Raw genomic sequence first — 20594 nt, 5'->3', positions numbered from 1 at the left:
AGTCAGCCACAGAAAGGAATGGACTACTGGATACATATAAAAACTTATAGCGAGCCCAGCAGGCTCACTGGTTGAGCCCAGTAGGCTCAGTGGTTGAGCGTCAACACGTGCACCAGGAGGTCGCTGGTTCAATTCCCAATCAGGGCACATGCCGGGGTTTTGGGCTTGATCCCCAGCAGGGGGCATGCAGGAGGCAGCTGATAGATGTTGATGTTCCTCTCACATGAATGTCTCTATCTCTTCCTCTACCATCCTCTCTCTAAAATCAGTAAAAACATACAGAAAAACTTATAGTGAAAGAAAACAGATGAGTGGTTAAAAAAAAAAAAAAGGGTAAGGGGAGAAACTGAATGTAAAAGGGAATGGGAAACTTTTGGGGATAATAGAAATACCTTGATGGTGGTGGTTTCAAAGCTCATAGAACTGTACTTAAAGGGGTGACTCTTACTGTACGCGAATTACACCTCAGTGAGCTTGACTTTTAAAAAGCTAGCTAAAACCTTATATTTTAGCCCATAAATGTTGCCACCGCAGTAGGGGAAATTTCTGATTTTTAGATGGGCCACATCAGACTGCTGATCAGACAAAAGAAGTGCTGAGCTTGTGGGTATTTTATGCATTGGCTCATTCAACAGTTCTGAGCATGTACCATGTGTCAGTGATCGCTCAGGGAAGTCAGGTGGGTGGGAGGAAAGTGTTTAGCGGCAGAGGGAATGGAAAGTCCGGGCAGGTGCTGGAGGCCTTTTAGACCTAGAATTAAGAGCCGTTTTATTAGGTGAGTTGACAGTTCCTATTGGGATTTAAATGCAGGAAGTGAGGGAGAGGAAGCCAGAGGCAACTCCAGAGTTCACAGGAGTGCCGGGCGTCTCGCCAGAAGCCAGTAAACTGTTTCAGGGGAGGAAAGATTTCTAATTGGAGGCCTTATTATCTGCCACTGTATGGCCTACAAGTTAAAAATAGATTTTATATTTTTTAATGGTTTTTTTAAAAATCAAAAGAAGATTTTGAGAATTATAAAATTCAAATTTCAATGGGCATAAAGTGTGATTGGAACACAGCTGCACCCATTCTTTTACATATTGCCCTATAATGTTGGAGCTGAGTAGTTGCAACAGAATGGCTCGCAAAGCCTGTATTATTTATTTACTCCCTGGCCCTTCACAGGAAGGGTTTGCTGACCCTTCCTCTAGACTGTACACACATACACTGTCCCTATTTTGCCTTCCAGTAATGTGTAGTAGGCTTTCAACAAAAATTCCATCTTTCATGCTGACACTCTCCTGATGCATCCTTGCATCGTCAATATCCCCCTCATCTTGCCTGACAACACAGCAGTGAGTCCTTACGCAAGCTGTGTGTTGTTGCACAATTAGACACCATGCTGTTGCAGCACTGCAGTCTGGATGCTTCTCAGCATCTCGTAAAGTAGACCTGTCGCTCTGAGCAGCCTCTCTCTGCTGGGCCCATGACATCCGGCATCTGCAGCTCCCTGTGGAACAGGTGCATGAATCCCGACTGCTCTGGCCTGGGGCTTGTCTGGATACCTCCTCAGGCCAGATACTGCTCTGCCTCTGCAGCCTCAATGAGTTTTCAACCGTGTCCCAAATCAGAAGTGAATTCTCCCTGGGCTTCTTGAAATGGACGGTTTGAATCAAGGTCAAACCCTGGAGCTGCCCCCTGGAGGTACTTGAAGGAGCCTACTCTGGCCTGTGAGGGGAATGAGGCCAGGTTCACATTTGTATTCTGTGCTGCAGCTGTCATCCTTGGCTGAAGGAAGAGAACTCTTCTGAGGTTCCAAACAGTTGAGATGTGATGAAAAGACTGAAAAACTAACATGCAACCAAGAATTAAAGCTATGGCTTTGATCAGATTCAGCTTTATAATTGATCTTCAGGGCCCTCCCATGTGGCCTGTCTACCTCTGACTTCATCTCCTGCCATCCACCTTACTCACCACACTCCTCCGTGCCAGCTTTCCCTACTGCCCCTGGGTCTTTGCCTTTCCCTTGGCCTGGAAGGCTCTTTTGAGGTAGAATAGCTGAGTGGTTGGAAACGGGTGCTAAGATACTGTTGTGGGCTGAATTCTATCTCCCCAGAAAGATATGTTGAAGTCCTAACTCCCCAGTACCTGTGAATATGACCTTATAAGGTCTTTGCAGATATGACCAAATTAAGATGAGGTCATACTGGATTAGGGTGGGCCCTAATCCGATGACTGGTGTCCTTATGAGAAGAGAGGAATTTGAATACAGAGACACAGACACACAGGGAGACTGCCATGTGACAACAGAGCAGAGATTGGGGGTGATGCACTCACAAGCCAGCGAATGCTGAGGATTGCCAAGAAACCCCATAAGCAAAGAAGGGTCCTCCCCTAGAGCCTTTAGGTAGAGTGTGGCCAACACCTTGATTTTGGACTCAGCCTCCAGAACTACGAGAGAATAAATTTGTATGTTAAAGCCACCAAGTTTGTGGTTTGTCACAACATCCCTAGAGCACCAGTAAGATGGACACCATTTCTTGGTTGTGTGACTTTGAGCAAGTTTCTGAAATTCCCTGCATCTCGATTTCCTTAACAGGAAATGGGAGAACATAGGAATCAAATGAGTTAATATCCTAGAGGGTGTTAGCATAGTGCCTGACATGTAGCTAGTACTCAGTAAACACTAGTTTAGTAACTATCACCCTAGTTTATCTGTGGGCTGGTCCATCCTGACTCAGATTTCACAGCCTCAGAAAGAGGCTGTGACCCCCCCTGCTGCAAGCAGCCTGCCCAGTCTCATTACTGTATGTTGTCCTCACAGCACTTGTCCCAATTTCTATTTGTTTACTTTAAAAAAATCGAACTTCTCATTAGAATGTGAGCTCTAAGTACAAGGACCTTTTTACGTCCTCTTAATAAATACAGGGTTGAGCAAAAGTAGGTCGACAGTTGTTTGTATGGAAAATACTACAATTATTAATAAATAATAATACACGAATGAACTTTGTTTCACGTACTCACAAATGTAAACCTACTTTTGCCCCACTCTGTATTTAGTAACTGACTGGCTGACCGATGACCACCAGATGTGAATGGTGTTTAAATTGAGAGAAGAGGAAATGAGCTTCTTCCAAAGATCTTTAAGTTTCCCAAAGCAAGTAGCACATCTCTGAAAGTTTTCCAGAAATTCTTCAGTGATTTTATCTCATGACGGCACCTAACCTCAGTCTTCTCTCTCTTGCCAACCTGATATCGAATAAAAACTGTGAGGTCACTGTTGTCACCTTAAATACATACACATTTAGGCAGAGATATGCACTTTAAAGAGGTGTAGTTATGGCAGCCTTTATGGCGCAGACCTGTCAATTCCTCAGATCTTTTTTTTAATTGAATTTATTGGGGTAACATTGGTTAATAAAACCACACAGGTTTCAAGCGTACAACTCTAACATACCATCTGCACACTGCGCTCACCGCCCAAAGTCGAGTTTCTTTCCACCACCATTCATCTCCCTTTTGCCATCTTCCACCTCTCCCCACCCCCCTTTTCCTCTGGCAGTCCCCATACCGTTTGTGTGCCTGGTTTTTGGCTTTTTGGCTTTTTGCTTAATCCCTTCACCTTTTTCACCTAGCCCGCCCTCCCCCCCCCCAACTCCCCTCCCCTCTGACAGCTGTCAGTCTGTTCTATGTGTATATAATTCTGTTTCTATTTTGCTTGTTAGTTTATTTTATTCATGAGATTCCACATATAAGTAAAATCTTATGGTGTTTGCCTTTCTCTGACTGGCTTGTTTCACCACTTAGCATACTGCTATCCAGGTCCATCCGTGCTGTGGCAAAAGATTTATTTTTTATTATTTTTTTTTTTACAGCTGAGCAGTATTCCATTGCGTAAATGTCCCACAGCTTTTTTATCCACTCACCTACTGATGGGCACTTGAGGACTTCCAAATCCTGATTATTGTAAATAACGCTGCAATGAACGTACGCACGCAGGTCTTGTTCCTAATAACTCTTCAGCCTCAAGCTTTTCATCATTGGAAGCATTTGCTGTTAAGCTCTGCTCTCTAGTGGTCATCGCATGTCACAACAGTGTAGCGTGTAACCATTCAGTTTCTAAATATTCTGGGAGCTTTTAATATTAAATGTAATAGTGGGCCATAACGTTATATTTACAACTTCAGCACTTAAGCCTGTGTTTAAGTGTATAAAAATGCAAGTGGTTTTTATTGACTTCATATAAGAGATTAAAAATTTCTAGGCATTTTATTATTAGAATTAATTGTCTAACATTCTTGGACAAAAAGCTTTAAGATGCTGCGATGCTGTATGTAGATTTTGTACTGGGATTGGCGTTGATCTGAAGTTTTACCTGTGGTAGCCAAGAAGTTTCCTCTGAAAAATTATATTTGAACTGTGATATGACAACTGAAAAAATTGTAGCGTGGCAGGGAGGAAGCTGACAGGTGAGGCAGAAGACAGGTATCCACATGTTAGAGATGCATGGCAAGACCCACGCGTGTGGGACAGTGTGTGCCCAGGCCGACTGGAGCAGCACAGAGCAGCAGGAGGAGTCCTGCGGGAAGAGTAGAGGTTCTCATAGTCCTTGAATGGCAGAGAGAGGAAGCTTCAAGTGTCCTTAGGAGACCTGAGATGGTCAAACTGTTAAGAGATCAAGAATGTTGACCTGGAGAACAATTGGATTGATTGATGCAAAAAATAATATATATAACTAAATATTGCTTTGCAACTTGCTTTTTTTCATTGGACTTCATTTTCATGTTCAATAACTGGGTCTCCCTCTTTCTTTTGAATGGCTATCCAGTATTCCGTTGTATAACATACAATTATATTTAACCTGCTGACATATGGGTTCTTTTTCATGTTTTCTTGTTAGAGACAGTTTTGCAGTTATTAAACAAATGTAGTCATATTTGTTTTAAGTGTCATAGTAATTTAACAAATGTTTATTGAGCATCTGCCATCTGCTGGTCACTGTTCTAGGACTAAGGATCACAGCAGTGAACAGAACAATGTCCCTGCCTCTATGGAGCTTATATTCTGGGGTGGAGACAATGAAGGCAACAAGGAAACCACATTAGGCAGTGGTGAGAGCTAAGCAGGAAAGCTCCATCGGGGCAAGGAACTACAAAATGTCAGCGTAAGGGAGCATTACATTTTAAACAGGGTGGCCAGGGAAGGCCTCGCCCAAGAGGTGACTTTGGTGGGGGGCAAGTCAAGTGTGATGTCTAAGAGGACATAGCCAGGGCAAGGCCATGCAGCAGGAGTTTACTTCTTCCACTGAGGACAATGTTGAGGCCAGAGTGGGTGAACTCAAGCAAGAGTGGTGGGAACTGATGTAGGAGAGCGGTGTAGGGGGCAAGGCAGATGGCATGGGGCTTGTGTGTGCGCGTAAGGACATTAACTCTTATGGAGGGAGATGGGGAGCCTCTTAGGGCACTTTGGCTTTGTGTTGCCGGCAGACTGCCGGGCGCAAGGGCAGGAGCAGGGAGATCCGCAGGGAGGCCGTTGTGACTGCCTAGGTGAGAGATAATGGTAGTTTGGACCTGTGGTAGCAGAAAGGTGGCAACGAAAGGGGTCCTGGGAGTGAAGGCAGAGTCATGAGGATTTGCTGGTGAGCGGGAGGTGGGGCGGGAGCAAAGAGGGGTGAAGCCCAACCCTGGGAGGGCGGCGTTGCTTCGGCTGAGGCGGCTCCGTGTGCATTTGTGTGGGAATCTCTGAGATAAAAACCTGTAGTAGAGTGACGGAGCATTGGGTAGTAGGTCAAAACGAACTTCCTGGCAACTAAGAGGTTTTCGTTTTGTTTTTCAGAATTCTTTCAGTTCCCAAATTTTCTCTAAAAAGCATCAGTGCTTTTATGGTAGTTAAAAGCTTATAAAAATAAAAACACCCCCTTATTTAAATGCGTTAGGCTGCTCCATAGGTATGATGCTAAGAACTATGGCTCAATCAAAATTATATAAAACAAGGAGCTCAGGTGTGTTAGAGCAGAAGTGCTCAAACTCTTTGCTCTCAAGGTCCCTTTTCACTCTTAAAAATTACAAAGGGCCTCCAAGAGCTTTTAGGTGAGTCCTAGCTATTGGTTTATTGCATTAGAACTTAAAATATAGGAACTTTAATGTTTATTTAATTCATCTTAAAATAATAATAACCCGTTATGTGAATATAAATAACATATATTTATGAAAAATAATGTTTTTTTAAGACAAAACTTAGAAGGGGGGCATTGTTTTACATTTTTGCAAATCTCTTTAGTGTCTGGTTTGAAGGAACACAGCTTGATTCTCATGATATCTGCATCAGCCTTCAGTCTGCTGGTAGGTTGTTTTGTTTGAAGTATAAAGAAAATTTGGCTTTGCACAGATATGTAGTTCAAGAAAGAGTATTTTTTGTATTAAGGTATAATTGACATAACATTGTATTCATTTCAGGTGTACAATGTAATGATTCAATATTTGTATGTATTTCAAAATGATCACCACAATAAATCCAGTTAACGTCCATCACCATACATAGTTACAAACAATTTTTTTTTCACAAATAAGATTTTTTATTCATCACCATTAAATGTCTGAATTTTAAACAGATTCTCGGACTGGGGGCTCACATCCATCAGCTCATTCAACTTTAGCACCTGTCTCATCACCAGTCGCTTTTCCAGAACTGCTACCTTCACAGTGAAGCTCCATGCATTTTCCCAGTCCAGACTTGGGCTTCTTCAGCATCCTGACTTTTCTAACAAAGACCTCATGGAGCAGATAGTAGATTGTAGCCTTTTCTGTGTCTTTTCCAGTGCTATCTGGAATCAGTTTATTGACCACTTCTTTCAAGTCATTTGTCTGTACCTCTCCAGTCATGATTTCCATCATCATCTTCTGGATTTGACGGCCTGTTGATGCTGAGCATAAGAGGTCTTCTGAATCTGATTGTTGCATTTTTTAGTAAAACCAACATGGAATAGACAAAGCAAATAACCGTCGGTAGTCTTGACTTCAACATGAACTTCAGTCATGCTCTACCATTTTTTTAAATTTTTTTTTTTTTTTACCATGGAGCTCATTTTGTCAAGGGTGAGATCTATGCCTTGGAAATTAGGCAGTTTTTGCCCTGAACATCCTCAGTAATTAGCTTGAAGTTTCTAAATGCAACTTCATTATTCTGCACATCAGCGAGGCTCACTTCAAAAACACAACCCTTGAGACCAACAGATGCGATTTTGGTTCCTTGAGTTCTTGCAGCTACTGTTTTTCCAGTATTTCTTATATTGAACGTAGCTGGTGCCTTCACTTAATACCGATCTTCCTTAGAAAATGGATCAGCCACTTTCTTCTCGGCTCCCTTTTTGCCGCCTTTCGTGAGGCGCTTGTTCTTGCACCGCCATGGTGCCGTTCAGGGAGCCAAGAGGGTAGAAGAGCCAGACAATCTTTTCTTGTGACGAGAAATTTCAAGCTCCACTCTCCAAGCTACTTCCAGATATGCAATACAATGATGTTAATTATAGTCACCATGCTAAGCACTACATGCCCATGACTTACTCATTTTATAACTGGAAATTTGTACCCCTTCACCCAGACTTTTCAAATGATTAGAAATAAAACTTCTTTGATGTTATGCTAAAAAGTTGTAGTTTTATAAAGGCAATGTGGAATCTGAAACCACACCAAAACCATTTTTTCTTACTCTGTTTCCTTAAAAATCTCTTGGTCCATTGGAAATTTGAATAGATCTTTTACCCATGTGTGATTTTGTACCATTGTGCATGAGTCATTTGAAAAATATTGGTCTACTGAGTTATTCACATCTTTCAGGTGTTAACATATTTCACTCTATAATATGCAAAGACTCATATTTGTTAATATCACCACTCATTAGAAACATCATCAAAGTATTGGGAAGCTGTCAAACTCATGGTGGTGAATACAAGTTTCCCAAAATGTAATTTTCAGTTGAAATCTCAAGTTTTATCGTTGGCAGCAAATACTGTCAGTTGTTTTTCTTGAAGTGACAGACTCACTTTGTTCATTTTTTAGAAAATGTCTGCCGAATAAATACCCATGTCCAAATAACCATAGTTTGTCAGACATTCTTTGAAGTAAAAACGGTGTTCATGAAAACAGCAGCTAGGTCCGCTCACAATTGAATCGCACAGTTGCTCTCCCTCAAGACAACAGTGTGCCTGGGTATGCGGCAGAGGGGCTGCGTGCTGTGTCTCGTCACACAGAACACTAAAGAGACCAGGGACCCAAGGGCTGAGATGCAACAAAGCGAGTCATTCTTACTGCTTCACCAAGGACTTTTTAAATGAAACTGGCTATTTTTTTAAGAAATACAGTTTCAATTTTTTTAATATTTAAAAAATAAATTTAAAAAAGATACGGTGGTCTCCCTGGCCAGTGTGGCTCAGTTTGTTGGGTGCGATCTATTGCACTGAAAGGTTGCTGGTTCGATTCCCAGTCACTGCACATGCCCAGCCCCCAGTAGGGGGCGTGCGTGCCGGAGGCAGCCAGTTGAGTTTCCCTCTCACATAGATGTTGCTCTCTCTCTCCCCCTTTCCCTTCCTCTCTCTAAAAATCAATGAAAAAAATCTTTTAAAAAAAAATATGATGGTTAAGAAATGCAATGCCTACTTATCCAGTTTGGTGCCTCTCCCTTGCTTAGTGCTAAGGTCCTAGTAGTTTTACCCATCACTGCTTTTGCCCTGTCAGTGTAAATATCAACCCAGAGAAAGAGGCAAAAAATGTCCCTGTATTATTATGAAAATGGTTTTGTGCTCACAGACTCCCTGAAAGGGTACACTTAGAGCACTGCTGCCCTGGAGGGTCTCCTGCTACTCAGAGCTGTCAGGAAGCTGCAGAAACACTTAAACACAAATCATCGCCTCCTGTTATCTATGTCCATGTTTTTTCTCTATCTAGCTGAGTTTTTCTTTTTAAACCAGCTTGCTCAACAACTTTATTTACATCTAAAAATACTGATTATTAATGGAGAAGAGACATTAAATTTTTATTTAAAAACAATTGCCCTGCCCAGCCGGGCGTGACTCAGTGGTTGAGCATTGACCTAGGATCCAGGAGATCGGGGTTCGATTCCTGGTCAGGGCACATGCCCAGGTTATGGGCTGCAGCCGATCAATGACTCTCTCATCATTGATGTTTCTATCTCTCTCTCTCTCCCTCTCCCTTCCTCTCTCTGAAATCAATAAAGATATATTAAAAAAAAAAAAAAAAAAGACCAACTGCCCTGGCCAGTTTGCTCAGTGGTTAGAGCTTCGACCTGCCAACCAAAGGGTCACGGGTTCGATTCCTGATCAAAGGCACGTACCTTGGTTGCAGGTTTGATCTTTGGCCCCCGTCAGGGCATGTGAGGAGAGGCCACCCATCAATGTGTCTCTTTTTTTCTCCTCCCCCCCTCCTCCCTCTCTTCCACTCTCTCTCTAAAAATCAATGGAAAAAATATTCTCTGGTGAGGATTTTTAAATAAATAAATAAATAAATAAATAAATAAATAAAGAAAGAAAGAAAGAAAGAAAGAAAGAAAGAAAGAAAGAAAGAAAGAAAGAAAGAAAGAAAGAAAGAAAAACCTGAGAATCTAACCTAGAAATCAGAGTTCTCAGTTGTGAGCCTGCTCTTTACAATCGAGTGGCTGGTGAATCCTCAGTAAATACTATTTCACATGATCAAGTCACTGCTTACTGTGGACTGTCAGGAGCTGGGCCAGAAGCAGTTGCTGTTCTGCTCTAATGGCTTTAGATTAAAACTGTGAAAACGCAAAGCTTGGTGAGGCCAAGGCCTGGTTTATGGCTGCGAGGCTCTACTTGGATGTGAGAGTGCAGTCGAGAGATAAATTTACTTGGGGCAGGCTGAAAACGGACACTCTCCTGACCCTTAGGCTTTTATTAATTGCCACCACGTTTGCCCATTCATGCTCCCAGCATGGGTTAGCTGGCTGAGCTCCATGTGTCCTTTATGTCAGTGAAGATAAGATGTGTCAGACTGTGGGAATGAGAACATGCTGTTTGGCCCTTTGAGGCAATTTCCTTCTGAGTCCCAGCTTTCTCCAGATGGTATCTAATTGTTTCTTGAATGACCTCAGTGTCCAGGCCGCAGGAACCTGGTCTGAGAGGCTGTTTCACATCTTTATTGGCCTGTGCATGAGAACTTACCACATAAAGCCTCCATTCACATTCTCAAAGGAGCTTTTTGTGCAGAGGAAATGATGGAGCTGGTGGACTGTTTCCTGTGACCACCAGTCTCCCATTGGGTTCTTATTTTCCCCAGGCCCAGGTGGGTGTTTTTTGAAGGGTCTGAGTGGTCCATAATGGCCTGGTCTCCTTCCCTCTGTCTCCTCATGGTCTTTACTCGAACCTCGGCAGAACAGGATCGCATCGTGGTATCTCCTAGTTTGCAGAGCAGTCAAGGATGGCTCACACAGAACACAGGTGGTGGAGTTAAGAATCACTGTGTTCTGGCCCTGGCCGGGTGGCTCAGTTGGTTGGCGTGTCTTCCTGTGCGCCAAAAGGTTGCAGGTTCAGTTCTCCTTCAGAGCACATACCTAGGTTGCGTGTTCAATTCTCTCGCCGGGCACATGTGGGAGGCAACCAATTGATGTTTCTCTCTCTCTCTCTCCTCCTTCCTCCCTCCCTCTCCCTCTCTTCCTCTCTCTCTAAAGTCAATACAAAAACATATCCTCAGGTGAGTATTTTTTAAAAAAAAGAATCACTATGTTCTGGGATGCTCCTCCCCTTTGGGAACCCAGGTGGTTTACAGTCAAGGGAGTGAGTACCTCTGAGGGCTAAGGAGGGAGCCACCCCTAATTCAGCTGCAGGGATGGCAAGGCTGGTTCACCCCATGAGTTCCTGACTCTCGTGTGGCAAGTCATGTCTCACACCTTTGTGGTTCTTAACTGTTGGTAGGGGAGGTATTTATCTTTTTGCAAATATGATGAATAAGAACCCTTTGCCTAGAAATATGCAAACACACTTTCTGTGCAAACTACTTCCACCTGTTTGTTGAGAACCCTGTGCTCCCTCCAAACCCCCAGTCTCCCATTGGGTTCACTGGCCGTCTCCTGCTCAGGCACTGTTCTGGGCATTGGAGCGGTGATGATGAACAAGGCATGGGTCCTGAGGCGAGCAGACAAGGACAGAGCTCACTGTAGGGAGCGTTTCAGTAGCTCGATGCTGGAAGGCAGAACTGGAGCTGGGGCTTGTCGCTCTGATAAACAGAGCAATAGCAATGGGTAAAGGAAGCTCCATCAGGCCACACAGGAAGAGAATCAGGGTTCCAAACCTACTTCCAGGCCATGGTCAGCTAAAGACTATGTATTGAGCAAATTTAGGAAAATCTAAATGTAATTTGGGGATTATGCAAATTCCCTTTCCCAGACCTAGAAAGAAGTCATGAGAGTGAGTTGCCCTCCCAGGTTATCAATTTACCTGGTAAAGGTCTACCTGATCTTGGTAAGGGAATGTCTCAGCCAGTACCTCTGAAACAGGTTTTCTGTCTCCACAGAACGGAATAGCCCTTGGGAACGTCTTCCAGGAACTTAGGATGGTGCTATTGCCTCATGAGCCTGGGAGGGGTACTGGGCGTGGGAGTAACACTCACACCTACATTCAGTGGCACAGAACATTCCGACCCCATGAGTACCTCTCCCTTTCCTAGAGGCAAATTCATGTCTGCTTCATCCTTGAAAACTCAGGACAATGCAGTTCTTTAATGGAATGTCCTTGAAGTAGGCTGTGAAATGCTATTAGTTTCCACCCATCATTGAAAGATGAATGTACAACCCTGTTATTAATGGGTGTATATTCTCCATGTTTTCATGTAACATCAGTTTATGTTGGCCCCTTTTTTAGCATTTCTCAGATATAGGGATCACATCTTATACATGTGAACTCCAGTAGAGCCCAACACAGTGTATTGTATTTTGATCTTAAGTTTTACTTAATCTCACACCAATAAAGTGAACCTGTAAACTCTCAAACTGACGATGTGAGTTAGGAAATTTATGACTGGGAGGGGCAGGGGTGGAGTGGCCTGGGTCGATGACTCTTTGGAGAAGGAAAACATCTCTGGACTCTTAATCCTTGCATCTGCTTCTCTCAGCACACCGACTTCGTTATGTCAGATCAGCTTCTGCATGTCATGGGAATAAATGGCTATAGGCTGCTCTTGCCTATAACCTTTTTTTCTTTTTTTAAAGATATTTTTATTGATTTTTAGGGAGAGGGGGAGAGAGAGAAACATGGATGTGAGAGCGACATCAGTCATCTGCCTCCTGTACACCCCTCCCCGGGGACAGAGCCTGAAACCTGGACATGTGCCCTTACCGGGAATTGAACTGGCAACCCTTCTGTGCACAGGACAACGCCCAACCAACTGAGCCACACTAGCCAGGGCTAGCCTATAATCTTAAAGCTATGGTCCGCAGAGAAAAGGGGATCTTTCCCTCTACTCTGACTTGAAAAAAATCATAGGGAAGGGGTCCGATTGATCTAACTTAGGTCACATGTCTCTCCTGGACCATTCAGTGCTCAGTGTTCTGATGGGCTCACACACATTACAAGTATGAATACCCCTGCCATGGGGGAAAGCTTTTAGATGTAAAAACCACTGTCTACTATTTACATCATTTCCCCCTGAATTTTCAGGGTCGGAAGTATATTAGGCTATATTTTCTAATTGTCTCTGTCTACTCAGGGTACATATGTAAAATGTTGGCATATGAATACTAGGTTTTGCAGAGAGATTTTCTTTTTGATCCTTTTAAGTCCTATACTCATCTTTTTCTAGTTTCTCTTCTGGTTTATTTATGTGCTGGATACTCTTTGCCTCCCAGTTTAATGGTCAGATTCACATCTGACCACATCTGGTCACAGAGAAGTTGTAGGGACAAGGGGGGCAGGGCAGAGAGGCTGTGGATTCCCCTTATAGTTTAGCATTGGAAAAATTCCCATATCTGTTGTCACAAGTAGCCCAGCTGTGAGGCTGGTATGTGCCTAGAGATTGGTCTAGGTGAGTTCTTCTGCTCTCCCTGGTCACTCTCTTCCTCCACTCTGCCCTCCCACTCCTCTGGGCACACACGACAGGGCCAGGTATTGTATTGCCCTTTGAGCCACTGACAGAAGGAACCCATTGTCTGCACCTTGGGCACTAGGAGTGTTGACCATCTGATGTCACTTCCATAGGTGGCATTGTGCTTGGCAGCTGACTGCCTGAGGAAGTGAAGAAGCTGGCTGGTAATCAATATGGTCCTTCCCATGCAACACAGCCTCTGCCTTTTCCTGCGGAGAAATGGGCCCAGTTGACGACTCCATGTAAGACAAAGGAGGTTCCCTAACCCTCCAGCCCTCACCTGTCCTGGTTCTCCTCAGATTCCAGCCTCAGCATCCACCTGTCCTTACCATTTCCCATCAGTAATCAATGGGGATATTTCAGATGAGAACTGCTGTCTTTGTTGCCAAGATTATCCGTCATTGGGTTGGAGGGAGGAGGTTGTTGCAGGAGCCACAATTCTGCCTCTTGGATTTGCACAAGATAAAGTACTCCAGGCAACCAGGTGGAATCCATGCTTCCATTATCACATCTGATAGATCCAGCCATCCTGATTCATAGTTGTTTTAATTATTAACTCTAGGAACTGTTTGATCTCACATGTACAATGGAGATAATAATACATGTGTCATGGTGTGAGTACTAAACAAGACACTATGGTGAAAGCTCTCTGTATAAATGTTGGCTCTTGGGGGTCTTACACATGGAGTGCGTGCCGCTTCCTTTGAGAATCCCCGGCTGAAAGGCAGAAAGGTTTCTGTGACTGCTGCAGTCTGCTGGGAACACATCCCTGAAGTCTGTGGTTGGGGGGAGGGGTTGCTGTGAGTAGCTGTTCTGCTTGCAGGTAGTGGTAATGTTAAGTATTGTATGTAAACCAGGCCCTTCTACCTGCTGGGTCAAGGGGCAGAAGCGTTCTTCCCTCTGATAGGTGTTTAAAGCTAATCCAACAGCAGGAAAGAAAGAAACACTGCTTGCCTCAGTGTCTCTCTCTCTCTCCTCCTCTCACCAAGCACAGCCCTGCCAATGCCTGCGTGTGTCCAAGGTGGCCAGGAGGCTTTATCTGTCTTTGCTCATGTCCGTGGTGATCAGAGTATTCTCCTCACCTCTCTCTCTACTAAAAAAAAGATCAAGTAAGACCATTGAAAGTCTGAATCAGTGGGGATTTTGGATCACATGACTCTCTGAGAACTGGGTGAAAATCATGGACCTCTCACCCAACAGTTTATATACAATTTCCAGTGGCTCCTGGAAGCCCACCCCACCCCCAGGTTAAAAACTCCTGGTCTGGGCTGATTCTCATAGCCCTTTGGGCAAGACACAGAATTAACCAGTATGTCCCTCAGATGCTAATGCTCATAATCAGTTTACAACCAAGAAAGGATATTTTCCTACTGAAATGTGCCATTCAAGTGGCTAGAATTTGCTTGGAAAGAGAGAAGGAATTCGTAAGCTTGCTTTCTGTTTTACTCAGGCAAGCTTTCGAGGCCGAAGCGAGTGGAGTTAGTCCTGATGGCCTGGTGCCAAACTGCCTTGTACCTGATTCCTGCATTTCTTGAGCATTCCTCCATGTCTGCTTCATCCACTCAGACGTTTGGTAGCCGTTCTAGGTGGGTGACAGGCATGGAGTGGCATTGGAAGAATGTGCTGTAACTTTGGCATTTCCGGCCACTAGGGACTAGAGAGGACGAGGTACAGTCAGGAGGCAGAACCTGGGAGGGCACAGAAAGTCCAGAGAGGGGAGCTGGGCAGAGCCAGCACGGTGTCCAAGGCACTACACCAGGCACAGCTCTCATTCTAGAACTGGTTGGTGGCAGTGTCCAGTAACGTGGGCCAGTGAAGTGTGAGGGAGCCAGGCACAGGGAGGTGGTCCTCGGGGGACTCTAGACTCACATGGAAGATCTAGTCCTGGGGCGAGAGCCTGGAGGGCTACGCAAGGTGCAGGGACGAGGTGGGAGGAGCATCAGGCAGGGCACCCAGGCAGGACCGGCTGAAGCCCAGTTCTGCAGCCAACGTGGTGTGGGGACAATGGGAAAGAAGGGGTGCGACTCAGATCCTGGGTGGGGGTCACAAATTCCCCAGCCAGGCTGGCTGAAACGGGTGGTCATTGAGAGTTCAGTAGTTATGGGCGGACCCAGCAGCCCCCTGGGTGCGGGCCAAGTGGGCAGATGCTATGGACACCCAGGCTGTCTGTCGAAACACACAGCTCCCCTAACAAAGGCTCTGGAGTAAAAAAATCACCTGAGACAGCTGAGCATATGTGCAATTTTCATATGTGATCTGAAAATGTAAAGGCTTAGAAATATTTTAAAGCTAAATACTCTTAAACTCCTCCCCATGGTTTCCTGGCTTTCAGGATTCGAGAGTCGCAGTGGTACCAGCTGGGGCCTGTCAGTGGCTCAGGGCGGGGCTGTCCACCCTGTTCTTACAGCCTAACGTTTGAGTGAGATTTAGACTGCAGTTGGGCACGTGCCCTGCAGGAGGAACAAATGTGGGAGACAGGGCATGTCCTTTCCTTTGAAAGGGAAGGGAAGCTCACATTTGCTGAGTGCCTCTCGTGTGTTAGGTGCCAAGTTCTTTGTTATCTCACTTAATTCTCACAAAAACCTAGTAAATTAAAGGGGCAAACTGAGGCTCAGAGAGGTTCAGAAATTTTCCAATGTCACCCAGCTTGCTGGTGGTGCAATAAGGACTTGAACCCACCCCGGCTCTCCCCGTACCCTGCTACCTCCCAGCATGGCTTTTGAGACATGCAAATATGTGTCTTGCAGCTTAGTTTTTTGGGAAGATGTCATTTTGCAGAAATGCTTGTGAGGTAGGAGAGCTAGTGGCAGTAGAGCTGGGGGACAGTGCCACTGGTGTTCGCTGCTGAGCCTTCACTGTCCTTGCCTTGTAGATGCCCCTCAGCCCATTTCTGCAGTGCTCTGCATGGGAGGGGCCTCTAAGGGACTTTGGGTCACTGTTATTAGTTGCTTATATAGCTCACACCAAAAATAGAAGAAAGGGGAAATAGAAATGTGTACAGCAAAGAAAACCTAGGAGCTCTGATGCCTGCAGAGTGAGTGTAGAATAGATGGAAGCTTGAGAGGTGGGTGGCAGATCATCATGGGTGGGTAAGACTCCCAGGGGTATATGGGTGGGCTGCTAGGGACACAGGAATCTCTGAAATTATATGTAAAACATTACAGTATGTGCCTTTTGTTCTGGGAGGAGGGTCGATGATTTTCATAGACTCTCGAAGAAGGCTGAGACCGCCAGAAAGTCTGACTACTGTTTGAGAGGTTGGAATTATGCCCTGTGCACATTCTTTTAATTTTGGCTTAATGCTAGAAACAGAAAATTAAGCTGGTATAATTTAGGATTTCTGGGGTGATACTGTTATCGGTGGAAGTGGAGTTCTTGGAGTGCTGTGAGGAAAAGGATTTCCTGAGGCCCCCACAGGAGGATGGGGTTTTATGGAAAGCTTTTTTGATTATGTAAAAGGGAGTTCCCATCTCAGGTCCCATCTCTCTCTGTCTTGCCATGGAATAAGTCCAATATTGTCTTCAGCAGGGCCAGAATTAAGGCCACTGCCCCTAGTTTCTGCTGCATATTAAAGTACAGTCCAATCCAGTATCTGGCTAGCTTCCCAGCTGCAGTCCATTGCGTGTGGGGTCCACATGGCCATGGGCCAATCGGCTGCTTAATGCCATATGCTATGGAGAGAGAACACGCAAGTGTATGGGTGAGTGCAGGTCACGGAGCAAGAGAAAGCAAGAGTGAGAGAACCCTTTGTCTGGGGATTTTAACCAGGAGCTTCTTCAAACTAACCAATTAACTTTCCAAGATTTCGCACACTTATGATGGGGTCCACCCCCTAGCCAGTCCACTGTTTTCCAGGCTAGACTGACAGGCAAGCATCTCTCCTTCATCACCCTGACTTCACTGCTCATGTGCCCATCTTCCCCTTTGTTCGATCCCTTCCCCCAGTGATCTGCAGGGAATGGACCAGTGGCCTCCTGGGGAGCGTGAAGCTGTAGCTTCCTGGTGAAGCCGCCCAGATGACCATGCTTATAATGTCTGAACTCCCCTTTGCTCTCTTCCTATTATTAATATTAACTAGCTAATTACAACAATAACAATACCAGAAAATGGTGATGATAGTGGGTGGTGTATGAGATTAAATTGTATGTGATAGTGCAAGAAAGTAAAGTCAGAGCTCACCTAATTTTGCTTCACATTATCAGTTATGCAATTTTAATAGCTAATCAGAGAAATAGAAATTTGTGGGAACACATAAGGCCCAGTGGAGAGAAATCTATGTGTGAATATTATCCTTAATCATCTTGTTTATGTGCTGGGCAGATCAATACCATTTCCCGACAGAGACCATTTAACAGCCATACTCTTTTATCCCCTTAAGGAGTCTGGGGGATTGTCAGACTGAGATGTGTACAGCCGTCCTCTTGTGTGCATCAGCGCAGCCAGCAATACACAAAGTGGCCATAGAGCTGGGCTGGCCTTTCCTGCCTTCTTCCCTGAGTCCAGTTTGCATTCCTTTTTGGAGCAAGAAATAAATCACATTTGCATATAGAAAAATGTGCTGAGCTGTCTTTGACAGCTTGTGTAGCTCCTGAGCCTGGCTTGAGGAGGTGACTCTTCCCTGATGGCGTCCCTTCGTTCCCATGGTTTCCACCTCTGCTCCTCCAGCCTTGTCGCTTGTTCTGTGAGGGTGTGTGCTCTGAGACAGTGAGCTCCTCCCCTACCACTTTGCCTCCTGGTTTAGTGTGTACAGAATCACACAGACAGACCAGGTGACTGGGAGGCTTTGGGAAGCAGGGTTACTGATAAATGTGCCCCTTCTCTGACCCACAGCTTCCCAGGCTCTTGCCGAGCCTGCAGAGGGCGTACTGCTTCCTAGGACGCAGGAGAAACAGAATTCGTAGCATTTGCCTTAATTCCCTATCTCGTTAACGCTGTCTTTGTTCCCCCAGAGCCCAATCACTGGGGTTTAGTGAAGACAAAAAAGTCAGGAAAGATGGATTTTTCTGGAGAGGTGAAGAGCCTCAGGGGTTGCCACGAGAGGTTGAGCTGTTTTGACCATGATGACTGGTGGTCACTGACATTCTGATTGAGTCCCTATGGGCGGGGACAAGCTGGGACCTGCAGCCTTGGACCAGTGCCCTCTGGTCTCAGCACACCGCCCACCATGGGCAGTGTCACTGTCCACAGGGCTGCTTGACATGACCAAGAGCACCTCGCTGCACCCTGAGGGTTAATGCCTCGATTCCGGACTTGCTTTGGGAAGGGGAGTGCAGGGTATGAGCAGCAGCATTTTCCTGGTCGCCCCGAGACAGGGAAAAGCAGACACCTGGCAGGCACGCCTTTCTCCGCGCAGACCTCGCCTCCGGCCGTCTCAGAGAGCAGGCCTACCTGATCTTCTAGTGGGGACTGTGGCACTTTGAGAAAGAGACACTGTACTCGCTTTCAGCTTCTCTTAGCCCAAAGGCTGCTGCCGAAAGGAAGAAAGGAAGCCGCATCTTGAAATATGGCTGGCAGCAGCTCCCGTTTCCATGGTTACTAAATAGGGCAGGTTAATATTAGGGCTACCCAAGGAGAAACTGGCATTGAAGGCAATGATTGTGCAGGGGCTTTCCTCCAGCCTTCTTGAACCCTCTTCCCAGATGGGTGGGCAACATTTGACCTGAGGTAATGGGTATTTCCTTCAAGGGCCCACCTGGCTGCCAGCCCTGGCTATTTTCACAGGTGTTTCCCTTGATGCAGAGAAGTGAGCCTTCAGTTGCTGAAGGGGGCGGGGGAGGTGGGCTGGAGAGCACAGAGCTTTCCCACAGCTCTGTGCTTCTGTCTGAGCCCCTCTGGCCCGCAGTCCCTGTAGCTGCATTAGCAACACTGACCCCTGTCCCCAAAAGGGCATGGTGGTTAGAAAATCCTGAATCCAGATTTTGGTCCAAAATCACATGTACTAAATCATCAGAGTGATGTGTACCAAATCACAGCCTCTCCACAGGGCTGCGTAACAGGTTCAGTTATAAGATGTTAGAGAATCTCTTACTTGTGTTGCCATGTGATCAGATACCAGGTTCTGCAGTCACAGGCTGGAGTCCCTGGTCCTTTGTTCTCTGCTGAGTGACACGCAGTTCTGGTCCTCTGTGTCTTTGTAACAAGAATAGAATAATCGTTGTGGGGAGAATGTGGGGGAATTGATCAGCGTGGATGGGAGACACTTAAAAGCATAACAAGTCAGTGAATTCATGCCATTATCATCTTTAGTTGAAATAACAACAGGTTATTTTAGCTTCTCTCCTTGGCCATTTTGGGAGAAAATTGATTAAAATCTGTGACCCTTGCGTCAGACATTATTTTTTGGTGTGGAACAAAAAAATAAAAAGTGCGTAGGAAACAGTTACCTAATAAGAGTAGCCCATTCTTTACTCCTGATGGAACCAGTTTTGGTGGATTTTGGAGACATTTCTTAAAGTAAACAGGGACAGCCTCAGGTGACTAGAGCTGGTAGTCTGCCGAGTCCTGAGCCCTGCGCGTCTTTTGTCTTGCTTTTACTCTGGCCCTGGAGCACTTGGCTGCATAATCCTATGTAATTTACATGTCTGAGTTATTTGCATATTTTCTTGCAGGAATGCACTTCATTCATGCTTTCTGCCGGTAGGGTATTGGAATTCAAGGGCTTTGGCTGACTAATCTCATGGAATTTCTGTGCAGGATTGAAGGAGCTGCTTTTCTCCCTCTTCCAAGGCTGGGGATAGTGTTTTTTAGCCACTTGGGGACTTTCCTAGCCCGAGGGAAAGGGGAATAGCAAGTGAAAACTGGGCCCCTTACCTGGTGGCTGTTGGCCTGATTGATAAGTCATCTCCACCCAACTGCTGGCGTTGTGGGCCCTGGCTGCCCATGTGGACTTACCCCTTGAGCCCAGTCTAATAAAAGCGAGGGCAGAGACATGCTTCCTCATGAATACAGTACAGGACCTTGGAGGACCCTCTACTGGACCGTCTTCAAGAGCCCCTCCAGCTAAAAAAACAAACTGTGAGTTCTACCATCCTTGGTGCTTGCTTCCAGGTTCTCAGGTGGGCTTCCCGGGACCCAGGAGTTCCCAGGACTGCACATCTGATCTCCAGAAGCACAGAGGAGGAAGAGGAGAGGGAGAACAGAAAGGAAGTCAGTGCCCTGGTGGTTCCTTTCTGGTGGTGACAGAGCATTTGCAGGTCTATCCCCATGTTGGACATGGGGAGGCTCTACCCCGTCTCTCTCTATAGCACACAGGCAAGCCCAGAAGCTGCTCACCAGGCATAAAACAATCAATTCCCTGTTTTCACAGGCCTACTTGACCTAGTCCAAAGGCCGAGGCCTCCTGAGTATTTGACACTGATCCGACTGGATGTTTTTCATACCTCCCCCAAGCCTCATCTGGTGGTGTTCCTTTCTGGACTGAATAGACTCTGTTTCTTCCTCCTTGCAAGTCTCTGCCTGTGTGAAGTTTAAGAAAGCTTCAGGACACATTCCATTTGTGAGTGGCCAGAGCCACAG

General features: G+C 45.5%; 1 protein-coding gene and 1 pseudogene across 1 annotated transcript in view; one reads left to right on the top strand and one right to left on the bottom strand.

Annotated features, from left to right (window-relative positions):
• BCAR3 (BCAR3 adaptor protein, NSP family member) overlaps nt 1-20594 on the top strand; it is a 106990-nt gene that overhangs the window by 35169 nt on the left and 51227 nt on the right. The gene's annotated exons all lie outside the window — the stretch shown is intronic.
• On the bottom strand, nt 6530-7757 carry LOC148092482 (small ribosomal subunit protein eS1 pseudogene; annotated as a pseudogene).

This window comes from Miniopterus natalensis, chromosome 9, assembly GCF_054644295.1.
Source record: "Miniopterus natalensis isolate mMinNat1 chromosome 9, mMinNat1.hap1, whole genome shotgun sequence".
In the NCBI taxonomy this organism is placed as follows: Eukaryota; Metazoa; Chordata; class Mammalia; order Chiroptera; family Miniopteridae; genus Miniopterus; species Miniopterus natalensis.
The sequence above is the reverse complement of the archived record's forward strand: the minus strand, read 5'-3'. Positions and strand labels throughout refer to the sequence as shown.